The 17,603-nt window shown below is 53.1% G+C and overlaps 1 long non-coding RNA gene across 3 annotated transcripts; it reads right to left on the bottom strand.

The window, feature by feature from the left end:
• Nucleotides 1–429: 429 nt before the first annotated feature.
• On the bottom strand, nucleotides 430–6,337 carry LOC116788499. Of its 3 annotated transcripts, XR_004357656.1 has the most exons (4): nucleotides 6,294–6,329; nucleotides 5,516–5,680; nucleotides 5,031–5,384; nucleotides 430–442 (listed from the first exon to the last, which is right to left on the bottom strand). It is a non-coding gene; the product is annotated as an uncharacterized LOC116788499 (long non-coding RNA). The 3 variants fall into 3 exon arrangements; XR_004357657.1 differs by lacking the exon at nucleotides 430–442 and having other exon boundaries at nucleotides 4,640–5,384; nucleotides 5,516–5,625; nucleotides 6,294–6,337; XR_004357655.1 differs by lacking the exon at nucleotides 430–442 and having other exon boundaries at nucleotides 4,640–5,384.
• Between the last annotated feature and the right edge of the window lie 11,266 nt (nucleotides 6,338–17,603).

The following is a 17,603-nucleotide window of genomic DNA, read 5'->3' on the forward strand; positions in this document are numbered from 1 at the left end:
CACTCTTTTTCCCCCTCTCTGTTTTTCCCTGCGGATCTCCCGGTTCCAGCCAGGCTGAGGAGCCCCGTGCCCGGAGCCAGACCCTGGTACTGGGAGGGTGGGAGGGTGGGAGCAGGGAAGGGGCTGCCACGATTCCCAGGAGCCCCCCTGCTGTCCCCAGGTCAGTCCCAGCGACCTCTGCACCCCCTTGGCTGTGACACGAGTCCCCTGAGCCTTTCCCAGGGAGAGATGCCTGTGTTCCACCTGCACCGGGGTGTGAGGGCAGCTGCTCCCCCTCTGGGGGCATCTCCCACCCCATCTGCAGCTCTCCTGATGCCAGAGGGAGCAGCAAGTCCTCCCAAAATGGTGGTTGAGTGACTGGAATTCCACAGGGAACACGGGCACATCCAGGGGAGGAAGCAGCGTTTGCTCTCCCACTTGGAGCTCACAGGGGTCCCTCCTGCTGGACCCTCAGCACGCACACCACAGGGAACTCTGCCACCCACAACCACCAGGAGAGGCACCAACAACTGTTGGTGTAAGTGTAATTCAGATGATAACTGGATTTTACCAGACAAATACAACAATTAGATCGGAATCATTTCCCTGAGTGAATCACATCACATCACTAAGTGATTAAAGGCAATAAAAGGATGAAAAGGTGATAAATTGTGCTGTTACATCCAGACAGGTAGCATTCCTCTACAGGAGACTTTTTTATTTTATTTTATTTTCCCCCAGTTTTTCCCAGTAATACTCTTTACTAAATAACATCCCTAAGATCACAACAATCACAAAAACTCCCTCCCAGCCCAACCCAATGCACAGATGTAACATAATACTGAGCATACATTTGTGCCAGTTCTCTGCCAAGCACGGGGAGCCCACGGGATTTTGGGGGTGGCCCTGGGAGCTGAGCCCTGCTGCCCTGCTGTGTGAGGTGCCACCTGACAGCACAGAGAGTCCTGTTTGCACAACATGGGCATGACAGTGCCCGAGAGTAACTGTGCAAAATGGGGCTATTTGTGCTGAATCCAACGGGGATTTGATGTATTTTAAGCACTGAGAAATCCCTTTAAACGCCCTGGGATCTAATCAGGATCTCTCTCCAGGGCACCCCAGGTGAAGGCCTGAGCTGCCCTCAGCAGGGCCCTCCTCAGCAGTTCTGCCTGGGCTGTGATTTAGCTCAGCTTTGGCTGAGGCAGCGTAAGCAAAAGTGCTTCTCTGAGTAGCTGCAGGCAAAATACTTCAGAGTGAATCAGGGAGGATATTTCAGCAGGACCCAAATCCCCAGCAGCCTCTCCCCCTCACAGCTCTGCCTGGCTTTGGGTCTCTCTGATGAAGTGCACCCCGGGGACCACCCTGTACCCACACGTTCCTGCAGCACAGCCCGTGTCCCTCTGTCAGGAGAAGGGACATGGTACTGGTGTGCTACCCTGGCCTTGGACTGGATCCTCAGTGACCCCAAACCTGAGGGATTTATCCTCAGGGTCACCAAGACCCAAGTGCCCAAACGGGAACAGCTCTGGAATGTTCCGTGAGCACTGTCAGCCTGTCCAGGACCAGCTCCTTCCCAGTGCTGTGTTTTACAGGCAGACCAGCCCTCTGTGCTCCCAGAACCCTCCAACCCTGCTTTTCCAGCCCAGGGCAGACAGGCAGCTTTGCTCAGGGCAGCACCAGGTTCTCCCAGTGTTCCTGGACATCCCTGCTCCCACCACAGGACACGAGTGTCTGCTCAGGGTGAGGTGAGCACAGCCTGGCACAGCTCCCCAGTGGCACTTACGAGCACAGGCTGTTAGTTCCTGTCCCCTGGAAATCATCTCCTCATCCCTCCCCTCAATTCCATAATCTGGGAGTGCTGATAATTTCAGAGACAGGAAGGCAGAGCAGCCTCACTGAGCTCCCGCCCAGCTCTGCTGTGCTGTGTCTGCTCTGGGCGTCCATGGAACCATGGAATCACACAGTCAGGAAGGTTGGAAAAGACCTCCCAGATCATTGAGTCCAACCTTTGACTGATCCCCACCCTGCCAGCTTTACCATGTCCCCAAGTGTCACATCCAGTCACTGGCGGTGCTGGGCAGGGAGGAGCACACCCCCCTTCAGCCCAGGGCAGCCTCTGCCTGCTCTGGAACCAGCACAGGACCACACGTTTGTGGAATGATTTGAGCAGGAAGGGACTGCAAAGTCCATCCCATCCCACCCCTGCCATGGGTAGGGACACCTTGCACCAGCCCAGGTTGCTCCAAACCCTGTCCAGCCTGGCCTGGAACACTTCCAGGGATAGGAATTACCCTGACAGCATCTCTGGGTAACCTGTGCCAGGGCCTCTCCACCCTCCCAGCCAGGAGTTCTTCCATCTATCTCACCTAAACTTGCCCTCTGCCAGTTTGAACCCATTATTACCCCTTGTCTCACCACTACAATCCTACATGAACACTTGTTTTCTTTGGACAGAGCCAAGAATGTCCTTGAACTTTCCTTGACCTGAAGAGGAGTACCCATCACTTTCCAAGTGCTATTCATGTTTCCATTGCTGCTCCCCAACGTTCCATCTTTCTGAGGTTCTGGGGAAGTGAATTATCCCAGCTTTGGGATACTGCCCAGATCAAAAATTAATTCCCTGTTTCATGTCACTTTTAGTGACTCTGAAGATTCCTGTGTGACAGGAATGTCACAGAGATCACTCCCTGATCTGCTCCAGGCTCTCCACAGTGTGTTACAGCTATTGCATAGTCCAGTGAATCCATTAGAGATTCCAGGGTAAAGCCTGTGCCAGTGGAAGCAGCAGTCCCGCTTTTCTCCCGGGAAAACACCACCCCTGGCAACCCATTCTGGAGGTGTATTTGTGACACCACCATAAATGAGGGGCAACAGGTGCCATTCTCCCAGAGGTGCCACCCTGCCCTCGCTGTCCCTCCCTGGCAGAGGTGCCCTCTGTCCCCAGCACAGGGCAGGGACCCAGCTGTGCTCAGTTCCATCCCCACATCCCGGTGTTTGGCTGTTCCTCCACGGCCCTCTCAGGGCAGCAGAGATTAAGTGCAGGCAGTAGATATTTATTAGGTTTGAGACAGTATCCAGGGACCCAGAGCAAATACAATTTACACTTTTATGTGGAGCTGGTTGGAAAAAGACCAAAACCCCACTGGTATTAAAATTTCTGCCATTTGCTGCCAACGGGGTTTTCTCTGAGTGTCCTGGTTGGTTCTGCTGTCACAGAGTGGTGGGCTCAGAACCAGGCTCCTCACGCTTGGGGTCTCAGTTGATCTCATATGTGATTTTAATTTCCATCCATGGAGAGGTCCAATCTGTAAGGAAGCTGCCCCAGTTCCTCGGAGCTGCTTTTGCAGTGTTTGGGTGAGAATGCTGGACTTTATGAAATCTCCCTGGCTGTGTTTCCTCTCTGCTAAAAGTTTGATGTGAAAAATAAACGCACCACAAAAGCTCAGGAGGTGACAAGCTCTGGCAGAAAAGGGCACACCTGATACCAAGAAGAGGCACAAACAGTGTCAGTGTAGGTGGCTCTGAGCCTCTGGACAGGCTGTGCAGAGCCCACAGCCACAGCTGGGGATGGACCCGGGCACCTGGGACACTTTGGGAGCTCTCCTGAGTCAGAGACTTGCTGCACCCCTCTGAGAGGGAAGAAATTGTCCCCATATCCAACCTGGGCCTCCCCTGGCACAGCTGGAGGCCGTTCCCTCTCCTCCTGTCCCTTGTTCCCTGGGAGCAGAGCCCGACCCCCCCCGGCTCCCCCCTCCTGTCAGGGGGTTGCAGAGCCAGAAGGTCCCCCCTGAGCCTCCTTTGCTCCAGGCTCCTGGCACTGCCTGTGCTTGTTTCAGTGAACACAGACCTGCTCAGGATGGCCTGGGGAGCATCTGTGCCCCATGCATGTGCCCAGTCACACACACTGAGGGGCAGGGAGTGTCCCGGCTCTGTGCTGTGATGGCTGTGACACCCAGGAACACCAGTCCCCCTCTGGAAAATTGAACATCCCCAGCAAAGATGTCAGATTTGAAATTTAGTCTCACATTAACACACGCTCCTTTTTTTTTATCCCAACCTCCCAGTTTCCATTCCCAGCCTCTGGGACAGCTCTGCTCTTCAGCTGCTGGGTTCACACCCAGAGAGGGTTGCCCAGAGAAGCTGTGGGTGCCCCTGGATCCCTGGAAGTGTCCAAGGCCAGGTTGGACGGGGCTTGGAGCAACCTGGGCTAGTGGAAGGTGTCCCTGCCCATGGCAGGGGTGGCACTGGATGGGTTTTAAGGTCCCTCCCACCATGGCAGGGCACAGGGCCAGCTCTACCACACTGGGCTGACACTGTGGTGTCCTGCACTCCATGTACCCCCTGAGCTGGTCCCATCCCCCAGGGACCCCCCTGGTTCTGCAGGGATCACCAGTGCTGGGCAGGGTGTGGGGCAGCAGCACCTGAGGCAGGTGAGGTGGTGGAACACAGGGGGTGGTACCCAGGGCTGGCCCTGCCCATGTAGCATCCACACAGATGGAGATGTTATTTCCCAGCCTGTGGCTCTTGTTTTCCCTGACATCTCTGCACAGGTGAGGTCAATTAAATTTTTAGTATATTTGATGTGGAAAACTCTCTGTAAACACACTTTGAGTGTCTGCAGAATGAATAAGCAGCAATTTTTGGCTTTGCTTTAGGGAGCTGTGGTAATGCATTTTTAATTGATGGTTGTTTTGGCAGCACAGAGAGAGTGATTTGCCAGGGTGGGAGGCACAGCTTGGGAAAGGTCAGCAGGTACCAGCTGTTGTCCCCAGCAGCAGCTCAGTGTCTCCTTGCACGGCTGGGGCCACGTTTGTCTGTGAGTGTTTCCTTTCCCCTCCTCCTCACAAGTGCACAGCCCACCCTGGAGCCTGGACCCCGAGTTTGTGCTCCCATGTCAGCACACAGAGACCCTCAGAGTGCCCAGGGTGGGCTGGATCCCCTTGTCCAGGGTGACTGTGGTCCCAGTGCCATGGATGGATGTGGATCCCAGTGTCCAGGGTGGCAGGTCTCAGGCTGGATGTGGTCCCACTACCTGGGATGGCTGCAACTACCACGAGCTCTGCCCTGGTTGTGGCTCCTTGGGGTCTCTCCTGGATGAGCTCTGCCCTGGCTGTGGCTCTCCAGGGTCTCTCCTGGATGAGCTCTGCTCTGGCTGTGGCTCTCTGGGGTCTCTCCTGGATGAGCTCTGCCCTGGCTGTGGCTCTCTGGGGTCTCTCCTGGATGAGCTCTGCCCTGGCTGTGGCTCTCTGGGGTCTCTCCTGGATGAGCTCTGCCCTGCCCACAGGGCCTTAGCCCACTGGTGGCTGCCAGGGTGTAGAGCCAGCCCCGGGTCTCTTCTTCCCATTTCACCTCTGGGATAAGATGAGCAGGTCCCTGGGGAGGAAGGTGCTCAGGTCTGGCAAGACCTGCAGAAGACACAGGACTCGAAAAGCCCCCCAGAGCTGCAGGGACCATGCCCAGGTCACAGGAGGTGTTTTGGTGCCCCAAGTACAGAGGCAGAGGGGCAGGAACCCCCCAGGGGAACGTGCTCACTCACTTGCCTGGAGACTCCTGTCTGACAAAAACTCATTAGAACAGTCACCTGCCAGTCCCTTTTCAGAAGTGTTTCTCTTCCTGCAGAGATATTCCAGCTCAGCTGATCCCACCCTGGTAAGGAAGGATTCCCGGGGAGGGCTCACCTGGGGCACAGCTGGTTTGTGACCTACAGCTCCCACAAGACACCAGACTGCAGCTAAAGGGCAGAAAGGATCCACGAGGAATGACAGGGAAAGAAGCTGAGATGTGCTGGGTTATTGCTGTCAAACACCTCCAGGAATAGCAGTGAGGGTGGCAGGGAAGATCCCAGCAGATCCCGGTGCAGCTCCAGGGAGCACAGTGATCAGGGATGGGCCTGGCAGGAAGGCACCACAGCAGCATCAGGAACAACCAGGATAACCAGTACTAACCAGGATAACCAGCAATAACCAGGATAACCAGCAATACCCACCCATGAAAGCCACCGGGGGCTGTGACTGTGTCACCAGCAGCTCCTCTGCCCCTGCTCTGAGCTGGGCAGAGGAAAACTCCTTTTGTTGAGGCACAGCTTTATCTTCAGCCAAAGTGCAGCCAGAAAAAGGAACATTTTGCTTTTCCATCCCAGAGTGCTGGCCCTGCTTTTAGATCTGAGATGAGGCAGCCTAATTGGTCATTTATCCCTTTAGCTTTTGATTTCTCTCCTGAGAGCACTGCATAAACTGTTTGTGTGCTCTAAGAAATGGCTTAAGTGGATGACAGAGCTCGGGATAAGCAGCTCCTGCAGCTCGGCTGCCACTTACTCACTGCTCACTTCAGCACTGCTGGCACGGGGCAGCAGAGGGGCTGGGAATGCTGGCAGAGCCCGGGAATGCTGGCAGAGCCTGGGAATGCTGTCAGGGGCAGGGAATGCTGTCAGAGCCCGGGAATGCTGTCAGAGGCAGGGAATGCTGTCACGGGCTGGGAATGCTGTCATGGGCTGGGAATGGTGTCAGAGCCTGGGAATGCTGTCAGAGCCTGGGAATGCTGTCAGGGGCAGGGAATGCTGTCAGGGGCAGGGAATGCTGTCAGAGCCTGGGAATGCTGTCAGGGGCAGGGAATGCTGTCAGAGCCTGGGAATGCTGTCAGAGCCTGGGAATGCTGTCAGAGCCTGGGAATGGTGTCAGAGCCTGGGAATGGTGTCAGAGCCTGGGAATGCTGTCATGGGCTGCGAATGCTGTCACAGACTGGGAATGCTGTCATGGGCTGGGAATGCTGTCACGGGCTGGGAATGCTGTCAGAGCCCGGGAATGCTGTCAGAGCCTGGGAATGCTGTCAGAGCCTGGGAATGCTCTCAGAGCCTGGGAATGGTGTCAGAGCCTGGGAATGGTGTCAGAGCCTGGGAATGCTGTCACGGGCTGGGAATGGTGTCACGGGCTGGGAATGCTGTCAGGGCCTGGGAATGGTGTCAGAGCCTGGGAATGGTGTCAGAGCTTGAGAATGCTGTCATGGGCTGGGAATGGTGTCAGAGCCTGGGAATGGTGTCACGGGCTGGGAATGCTGTCACAGGCTGGGAATGCTGTCAGAGCCTGGGAATGCTGTCAGGGGCAGGGAATGGTGTCAGAGCCTGGGAATGCTGTCAGAGGCAGGGAATGCTGTCACAGGCTGGGAATGCTGTCAGGGGCAGGGAATGCTGTCAGAGCCTGGGAATGCTGTCAGAGGCAGGGAATGCTGTCAGAGCCTGGGAATGCTGTCAGAGCCTGGGAATGCTGTCAGAGCCTGGGGCTGGTGTCAGAGCCTGGGAATGCTGTCATGGGCTGGGAATGCTGTCACAGGCTGGGAATGCTGTCAAGGGCTGGGAATGGTGTCAGAGCCTGGGAATGGTGTCAGATCCTGGGAATGCTGTCAGAGCCTGGGAATGCTGTCAGGGCCTGGGAATTCTGTCACGGGCTGGGAATGCTGTCAGAGGCTGGGAATGCTGTCAGAGCTGTTTTCACCTGGTTTTACAGTGCCAGCTTCCTCACTGACATGAGACCAGCTTATGGACAGCTTGGAGTGCAGCTTTAGCTGAGCTCAAATCACAGAATCCCAGACTGCTTTGGGTGGGAAGGGGCCTTAAAGCCCACCCAGTGCCACCCCTGCCATGGGCAGGGACACCTTCCACTAGACCAGGTTGCTCCAACCTGGCCTTGGACACTCCCAGGGATCCAGGGGCAGCCACAGCTTCTCCAGGAATTCCATCCCAGCCCCTCCCCACCCTCCCAGCCAGCAATTCCTTCCCAATATCCCATCTCTCCCTGCCCTCTGGCACTGGAAGCCATTCCCTGTGTCCTGTCCCTCCACCCCTTGTCCCCAGTCCCTCTCCAGCTCTCCTGGAGCCCCTTTAGGCCCTGGAAGGGGCTCTCAGGTCATACAATCCTTTAGGTTAGAGGATCATGGGTTTAGTAACTTTTTGCTTCCCAGGAAGTGGCTTTACCCACCCTCAGGATCAACCACTCTTTTTACTTTCACAACTGAGTTTCACATGCCCACAAATAAATTTTCCAACAACTTTCACTCCAACCCTGGAATTTTCTTCTGCAGAAGCAACAGCAAATTGTTCAAGGTGAAAACTCAAGGCTCTCCCAGTCTGTGATGCTCCTTTCACCTTCAGCTGCAAAGGAAGAGAAATGCAACAAGGAAAAATGTGAATATTCCAACTAAAGGAGCTGCCCAGGATGGCTCAGATCCCTCTGTTTGCCCCCCAGCAGCCCCCAGAGGTTCAGCTGAGCTCTGGGGTCATGGACTGAGCTGGTGAAGCCCAGAGTGACCTGGGGGCTGCCCGGGGTTATCCTGATGTACCACGGGAGCTGCAAATCCTGTGTCTGAGTGCCAAACAATAGTGATCCACCTGGGAACTGCATTAAGTGTATAATTCTCTCAAAATCATCATTGATTTGTGCTGTTAGTGTACTATTATTCTTCAGTGAAAAACTACTCCAGAAATTCTTTCATAAACGTGATAAATAGAATAGATGTCCCTTGGCTCTGCAGGGTTTCTGCCATTCCTACAGTCCTGGGAAAGTTCCCAATGCAATTTGTTTCTGCAGATGTTTACTGCTGAAATGAATGAATCTTTTATATTGATATTTTTATCTTTCATTGAGGACAAACTCTCTAGGAAATCCTGGTGTCTTACTTATTCAGGAACATGATTTTATCTCATTTTACCTGGAATGAAAATAACAGATGTCAGATGTAGGGGCAAACAAATTTAGAACAACCCTTCCTTTTTATTTTATTTTCCTTCTCTGGTTCAAAATTTGTATAGTAAAAACCTCTATTCTTTTCAGGCACGGAGGTGTCCTCAAGGATGTGGCTACAAGAGCAGGAGGCAGATGGACAAGCACAGCACCACGGAGGAGCTGCCTTCCCATCCGCCCTGCCTCGCAATCAGAGCTTTTCCAGCTCAGCCAGGTGTTTTCCCGGTGTCCTCAGCACTCCCAGAGATACCACTGTGCCCCCTGAGGGCCCCTCCGGAGCTGCCTGGGGGGCAGTGCTTGGAATGTTTATTCCTCGTGAAATTTGAGTTCTTTCAAAATAATTTCAATTCTGTGTCAGAAAAAAAGTAAGTAGTTGCACCCAGGAATTCCTTCTGGCTAAGGTGGGAAGTTTAGTTTCCTTTATGATTTTTGTAAGCTCCAAGTTTTTTCAGGGATTTAAACTTCCTAAAAAACCTTTCATTTTGTCAGAAAATAAAGATTGCCAGCAACAGTTGATGGCAGAGCCCCAAACAGCTCTGCAGACACCTGCCCTCAGCCCCACCAGTGTTCCTTCTTCCCACAGAACTCAGGGGGTCTGTCCCTTGATTTGATCCCTATGGAATGAATCCCCTGCCCAGGGAACAGCTGGGAACAGCAACCTGCACTGTCACAGCCCCTGGGCACAGAGGGGCCTGGGCCACCCTGCCTTTGCCTTGGGGTGACCCTGCCCTTCCCTTGGGGTGACCCTGCCCTTGGACTGTCTGGTGTGATCCAGCCCTTCCCTTGGAGTGATCCTACTCTTGCCTTGGGGTGATCCTGCCTTTCCCTTAGGGTGACCCTGCTTTTCCCATGGGGATGCTGCCTTTTTGCAGCTGGCACACCTGTGGGTGTCCCCAGCTGTGCCCCATCCTCAGGCAGAGGGGTCTGTGGCGGGCCAGGGGCCGTGGGGTGGGGCAGGAGGGCAGGACAGGAGTTCCAGATGTGACCTGTGCCCCGTGTTCCAGCTGCTGGGGCTGTGGTGGGGCCGTGGCTGCACCCCTGGCATTCCCTGAGCTCCTCTGCTGGCCAGCCTTCATCCCTCTGGAATGACACACTGGGGGATAAGGGAGGTCAGGACACTCCATGTGCTCAGGGAAGCCCCTGCAGAGCAGTCTGTTCAGAGACCCTCTGACAGTATTGACATCAGCACCCTGGAAGACTTTCCCAAAGTGTCCAGGCAGAATCCATCCATGTGGGAGGGCAGCTGGAAACTCGAGCCCCTCACAGGAAGGATGCTCAGGGAAACAAGCCAAGGCTATTGCCCAAAGACAACGCTGCACAGTGAATGTGCTTCTGTACTGTTATTTTTTATCTCTTTCTATCAATATGTGTGCCAGGGAATTGTAATATAAAGGCTCATAAAAGGCATAGTTTCCCTAATTCCAATTTCTTGAGGCTCCACACACCCCTTGAGCCACAGCCTAATGCATTTCTGCATGGAACTGAGTCAAAGAAATTGGATCTCATAGGCATTTCTTATTGATGGGGATGCAGTCCCTGGGCACTGATGATCTGTACATCTCTCTTACAGACCTGGCTTAAAAGCAGGGCACCCTTAGGCCACAGCACAAACTTGTGGGTAAATGTTAAGGTGTAAAGACTGTACACAAACACAGATATGCAGATAGAAATACAAATAAATGTTCCAATACGTATTATAAATATTTATTTAATTTATCATTCCTTTGAGGGATGGTTGTTCTGAGCTGCTCAGCCTCACTGAGATGTTATTGCAGAGTGAAACCCTCAGCTCTCGATGCTCTGCCTGGGGATCCAAAATCTCTGCATTTTCCGTGTCACCCACACTCTGAACCTCTGGTGGCCTTGTGCTGCCACCCCCCCGGGGCAGGACAGCTCCTGCCTGGCTGTTGCCTGTCCAAAATGTGCTCCGGAACGTTCTGCAGCAGCAGAGACTCGTGAGGTCCTTTCATTGGTGGGTTTTAGTGCCACGGCTTAGCCTGACCCTTGGGCATTCCAGCACCAAACCCGTGAGGAGAGGGCGGCCACGGCTCCAGGTACTCTGGATGTGCATCCGGGAGGGATAACTGGGGTAAGGTGGGCTGAGAATCCCTCTTTGGCATCACCTCTGGCAGTGTCACTGGACCACTGCTGGTGTCTCTGCTGGCACCAGCTGAGCCAAAGATCAGGATCATTTTGCCCTCCTTGTCCTTTGGGTGTGTTTCCACAGCCTGGCAAGGCTGGTGTTGCAGGACCATGTGGGATCACTGCAGGCATTGATGACCTGATTATTTTCAAGTTTTTTGTATGATCTGGAAACTCTTGGGCATATTTTGGGAAACTCAGCCACCCCAGAGGAATGGAAATGAGTCGAAATGCTCAACACAGATTTTCTTAAGTTTTTATGAGGAAGGTTTTGGCTGTCAGGATGCAGGACCTGAAAAGGGGACACAGGGGGGTACAAAACTATCCACATTTTCAATTAAGTGCAGGGAAAAGACTAAAGTCAGATCCCAGGCATCTTATGAGCTGCAGTTTTCCTTCCCCAGCTGGATGGACAAACTGTCTTGTGCCTCTGGACCTGTGCCCAGTTCTGGGCCCCTCAAAGAGAGACACTGAGGGGCTGGAGCATGTGCAGGGAAGGGAACAGAGCTGGGAAGGGGCTGGAGCAGCAGGAGCAGCTGAGGGAGCTGGGGGGGCTCAGCCTGGAGCAAAGGAGGCTCAGGGGGGACCTTCTGGCTCTGCAACCCCCTGACAGGAGGGGGGAGCCGGGGGGGGTCGAGCTCTGCTCCCAGAGGGGGAGGGACAGGACAAGGGGAAGCAGCTTTCCATGGGCTGGTGGAGCCCCTGAACTACAAATACTCTGCATTAGGAGAGGAAATAAAACTGCAGACCATGAGTCTGGGTTAATGAAAAGAGTAAGGAAGGATGGAAGTTCCGTTGGGCAGGAACAGCAGTGACTGTAACTCCCATTATTGGCAGCGTTTAATTTAATGTTTCAGTAAGGAGAGCAATAGTTTTCAGTGCTGGGCATCGTTAGAGAGGCGAATAATTGCAATGTTATTACAGTCTCTATCTGCTGGGCATCACTTCAGAGCTGGAAATTAACTCCGTGCAGCATCAGTTTTCTGCTTGAAATTATTGCCCTCCCCAGAGTGATGTCCTTGGAAATCGATATATCAAACACATTAATGTGCCTTGTTTTCTTTCTGCTTCCAAATTCTCCCTGACATCTGTTATTGCAGCCAAATAAAAACTCTTTACACACAGTTTTAGAATTTTACTTTTCAGCAGTTTTATTTTAACAGTCTTCCGAGCAGTCTTTTTTTTCCCTGGGAGTAAGTGGGAAGCTCCTGCAGAAATACTTTTCTAATGACACGTGTTCCAGATGTTTGTCTGTTGACACTCCCTGAGTTTGTGCAGGTGAGTTCTTCCCTTTGTGTCAGAAATGATGCTTCTCTGAAGGGCAGCCCAGGTGACACTGATGTTGTGCAGGAATTCAGTGCCAAGGAGGGGGTTTCTTTTCCCACAGCTGCTCCCTGTGCAGCACTTGCTGCAGCTCCTCTCTCCTCAGGGCTGTTCCCATCCCTTCTCCCCCATGCCCAGCCCAGGGCAGCTCATCCCTGGAAGGGCTCTCTGCTCCTCCACCTGCTCCTCACAGAGAACTGAGGCACTTTTCCCTCTGCATTGTGTGAGCTTTTCCTTGGGGAACGGGGCCCTTCAAGAGCTGTGCTGAGAGGGGGGAATTTGCTGCTGAAATATCAAGTATCATCTTGTGGCAAAATCACAGCTCTTGAATTTCCACCAGCCTTTACATCCCCAACTCTCTGATGCTCCTTCAAGTGCTGTCTCACCTTCTCTGGAACTGAACTTTCTTGCCATGCAGATGTTTGTGAAATGAAAATGGTTTGTTTCTCCAAAGTCTGTCTCCTGTCTCAGAGATGGGCTTTGTGCGAAAATCAGCAATTTCAGGTAGAAACAACAAATGCTCCACTTCAAAACGTTCCAACAGCTCAGAGAAAATAAAACAGGGGAAAAAAAGTTCTTTCAAACAGGACAATCAAAGCTGTTGAAGAAATTGCCACACAATGATTTTTTCCAGTTATTGAAAGTCATAAAAGTCATAAGTTTTTTCATTTACTTCAAAATAACTCCCCAAATGCAGGGAGATGTGGGGTCAGGAGTGGCTGGAGCTCTGCTGGTAGTGGAGGTGGACACAGGGACACCTTCCACTAGCCCAGGTTGCCCCAAGCCCCATCCAACCTGGCCTTGGACACTCCCAGGGATCCAGGGGCAGCCACAGCTTCTCTGGGCAACCTGTGCCAGGGCCTCCCCACCCTCCCAGGGATGTACCATGAGTATATTTGTGTCCATGTGCCCTCCTCGGATGGAGAAAACTCGCCTAAAGGTCCAGGTAGGGCTCAGAGTGTGCAGGAAATGTGGCACAAACACAAAGACACAGTTTGGGACAGGAATTCTCCAACCCCCCCCCCCAAACAAACAGCACAGAGAACCGTGAGCCCTGCGGGCCCAACCCTGTGCTGGGTGTGCAGCTGCCCTCCTTCCCCACCCAGGGTTTCATTTTCCCAACACCTCCATTTGTCATTGGAAATGCACTTTTTCTGTTCCAGTTCCTGCCAGGAAGTTCATCTGCTGAAATGTTCGTGGAAATGAGACACAGGGAACACACACACACGGGGGGGAAACCTGCACCTGGAGCTCCAGGTTCTGCTGCAGGAGATCATTTACAGGAGCTCTGTCCCCTGGGTCTGCTGCAAAAGCTTTGGAGTTCAGCAGCTCCACAGCACATCCAAAATAAACCTGGAAAGGAAAAAAAAGGCAAGTCAACTCAGAAATCTGCCTTCAAAAAGGCAGAGAGCTGTTGTAAAGACCTTTCCAGCCTGGATGAAAATATTCCACATCACTGCTCTGACTCATCAGAAACACTGGCAGAAAATAGTCCAATTTAACCTTCCAGGAAATGCTGGTTCAGCAAAAGAAAGCATCTTCTGGGAACATGCCAGTATAGGCAAAACTATTTAGGGAAAATATGTGAAACAAACTATTTCTGTAAGAAAGCAATAGTGCAAAGTTATAAACATATGCAGCATCACAATAGGTAAAATCAAAATATCATAGAATAATGGACTCTCCTGAGTTGAAGGGATCCACAAGGATCACCCAGTCCAACTCCAGAGTAAAAATAGGGTTTATCAGTAGGATTCCTGTGGTCAGTAAAATAGGATTATACCTCATTGTTACATACACAGAAATCTAACAATTCACAGGTGTATGAGTTCAATGGAAACTCCTGATCTGGGAGGTCCTTTCCAACTCAGCTGATTCTGTGATTCTGTGATTCAAAAATATATGGTTTAATTCTAGCTCAGAAAGGAACAAATGTCCTAAATGTAGTGCACTTCTGGGGGAAAAAACCACCCCGAGTTTCCCAAAGGTTTATTCTGCAGACAAAGCCGAGATTTTGACGACTCGTTTTCTGTAGCTCAGTTGTTCCTGGTCACCTTCTCTTGGTGCCCATTCCCATCCCGTGTCTGGGCACAGGGCACGGCGGGTTCTCTGCTCCCTGGGGTCACCTTCTCTTGGTGCCATCCTGTGTTTGGGCACAGGGCACGGCGGGTTCTCTGCTCCCTGGGCTGCCCCAGGCTGTACCCGAGGGGAGTGGGGCTCTGCCAGGATGCTCCAACCCCTCCGGGGAACGCCGGGGGGTAACGGCCTCGGGGTGCACCAGGGGAGGGTCGGGTTGGACATCAGTGGGAATTTGTCCCTGGAAAGGGCTGTTAGCTGCCTCGGTCCGCTGGGATAGGGGAAACTGGGACCAGGCACTGTAGTTAGGGTTCGGACACAGTTGAGGTCTCGTGATGCAATGCCAGTTTATTCAAGGGAAACAAGGGTTTAAAAAACCGCGGTTTGAGGGGTGGACGCTAAGCCAGGGAGGTGCAAGAGATTGACAGGTTAGGGAAAGATGTGGTAGGGGGACAGGGGAGAGATGGGTGGAACTCTCGAGTATCAGAGGGGGCTGGCTAATGGTAGCTCTCTCTGCACTGTGATAGCTACAGCTAATCAGTAACAGAGGCATGGGAAAACAGGGGAGAAGAAGAGATAAACAGCTTTCAAAGGGGAAGCCTGAGGGAGAAATAGGGACAATATGGAGGTACAGCAGGATCTATAAATTTTGACAATAAACCGGGGTGTACAAGGGTTCATAAGCACGCAACAGTAAACTGGGGAAAAACTGCCAGTCTGCTGGGTGGATTATTCAGTGAGTAAAAAGTCCATTCAGACTCCATTAACGCTTTTCCAGGCCACATATCTCTCCCATTCTGTCTTTTCATCCATCGCAGTTAGCCATTGGAAGGGGCTGCCCAGGGAGGTGGTGCAGTCCCCACCCCCGGAGGGGTTCGGAAAACAAGTGGCTGTGACACTTCTTGCTGTGGTTTGGTGGGCGCGGGGGGGTTTGGTCACAGCTTGGGCTCGATGGGCTGGGAGGGCTTTTCCAGCCTGAAGGATTGTGTGATTCCCTGGCTCTGTGGTCGCCCCGGCCGGGATCACCCCCTGGGGGCAGAAGGAGTGTCCCCTGGATGTGGGATGAGTGGAGGAGCCGCTGCTCAGCACGGCAGGATCCCACCCAGGGCACGGCAGGATCCCACCCAGGACACGGCAGGATCCCACCCAGGACACGGCAGGATCCCACCCAGGACAAGGCAGGATCCCACCCAGGGCACGGCAGAATCCCACTCAGGGCACGGCAGAATCCCACCCAGGACACGGCAGGATCCCACCCAGGACACGGCAGAATCCCACCCAGGGCACGGCAGGATCCCATCCAGGGTACGGCAGGATCCCACCCAGGGCACGGCAGGATCCCACCCAGGACACGGCAGGATCCCACCCAGGGCACGGCAGGATCCCACCCAGGGCACGGCAGGATCCCACCCAGGGCAGGCTGGGACGGCAGAGCCGGGAGGAGGAGGAGGAGCAGCCCCACAGATTCCCAGAGCTGGAATTGCCACGTCTCATCCGACCCCAGGAACAGAGCAGATGGTGTGTTTGGTAACAACATATTGAAAAGTACGGCTTGGAAATAATTAGTGTCAGAAATCCATCTCTCTGCAGGGGGGCTGTGGGAGTGCTGAGGTGACATTCTGAGCAGCAGGGACGGCCACAAACACTCCCTTTCCTTGCAGGGGGGAATTCCACTTCCCGTATTTCACAGAGTGCCGGAATGGTTTGGGTGGAAGGGAACTCAATGGTCACCCAGTGCCACCCCCAGTTCAAGGTCCCACCTTCCTAAGCCACCAGGAGGGATTGGTGTGTGAGAGGTGGCAGGTCCTGGGTGACCCAGGGGGAGGTGCTGTGGCTGCGGCTCAGCGAGGGGCTGGAGCTTGGAGACACAACAGTGATGGGCAGCACCTGCACGGTGCTTCTGTCCCTTTTGGGGGGTAAATAATGATCTGTAATGAGAACAGACAAGGCCCTGAGCAAGCTGATCTCTGAGGAGAGCAGGGCATCCAGACATCCCTTCCAGCCAAAACTATTGGGCGATTCTACAATTTTAAATTCTCATTCAAACTTCACAGACAACATGAATTTAATAAACTTGGTAATCTACTCATTTTCAAATCATTTTTGTCTATCCATCCATCCGTATCAATCTAGTTTAATAATATTCTTGTTTATTTTGGAAGTTTACAGTAGAACTACAGAGGGGTGTTTTTTAATTACTCTTGATATCTTGAAAACTTTGGTACTCCAAGAAACAAGGATGAGACTGAAGGATCTACTCTGGGTGTATTTGCTCCCTAGTTATCCATGCACAGCTGAAGATCAGGAAAATTCCCTATAAAGTCCCTGAATTTCCTTTTAATCCTGCATCTCCAGCCTTGCCACAGAAATTCCAGATGTGTCTGGCTTTTCCAGGTGGAAGGTCCTGTATCAGGCTGGGCTGTGGCAGCCAGAGATGCTGATTCAGCCACGGGTGTGGGGGCAGAGTTTCTGCAGTTTCCAACACTCACACATCCCCAGGGCTGGGAGCTGCAGGGGCAGGACAAACATCCCCTTGGAGGAGCATTGCAGAATATTGGGAAGGAATTCCTGGCTGGGAGGGTGGGGAGGCCCTGGCCCAGGTTGCCCAGAGAAGCTGTGGCTGCCCCTGGATCCCTGGAAGTGTCCAAGGCCAGGTTGGAGCAGCCTGGGCCAGTGGAAGGTGTCCCTGCCCATGGTAGGGGTGGCACTGGGTGGGCTTTGAGGTTCCTTCCAATCCAAACCAGTGTGGGGTTTGATGATTCTGTGATTCATATTCACCATAAAGCAGCCAGCAGTAACTCTGCACAAGCTTTTCTGTGCAGGAGACCAGAGGGGAGGAATGCCAGAGCTCAGTGCTGTCTGTGTAAGGGGAAGAGGAAGCCCAGAGCACTGGAGGTGGCTGGTGGCTGATGTGGAGCTGTGGCCGGGGCTCTGCTCCCTCAGGACCCCAAACCTCTCCCTTTGCTGCCCTTGTTTCCTCTCTCTTTGAAGTGATTTTCTTGCACAGCCAACAGCAAAGACACAAATCTCCTTTTCCTTTATTTCTAAAAGGGTCAGGGAAGAAGATGACTAATAGTCAGCAGTAACAGCAATCCATTCCCCAAATCCCCTGTGCCATCAAAGCTGGGTAATTCCCCTTTCAGCATCCTGGGATCACTGTGCCCTCCTGGAGTGAGGAGGAGAGGGGCCAAGTGTGTCCTGCAGCCCCAGGAGGGCTGGACCTCCAAGCACCCTGGATCACCTCCATTCCCCAGCAGAATGAGACTAGCAGGTGGAGCTGGACTTCGGTGATCCTCATGGATCACTCCCAAGTCAGGATATTCAGGATATTCCATAGGTGATGGAGACCTG

Source organism: Chiroxiphia lanceolata, chromosome 6, assembly GCF_009829145.1.
Source record: "Chiroxiphia lanceolata isolate bChiLan1 chromosome 6, bChiLan1.pri, whole genome shotgun sequence".
Classification (NCBI taxonomy): Eukaryota; Metazoa; Chordata; class Aves; order Passeriformes; family Pipridae; genus Chiroxiphia; species Chiroxiphia lanceolata.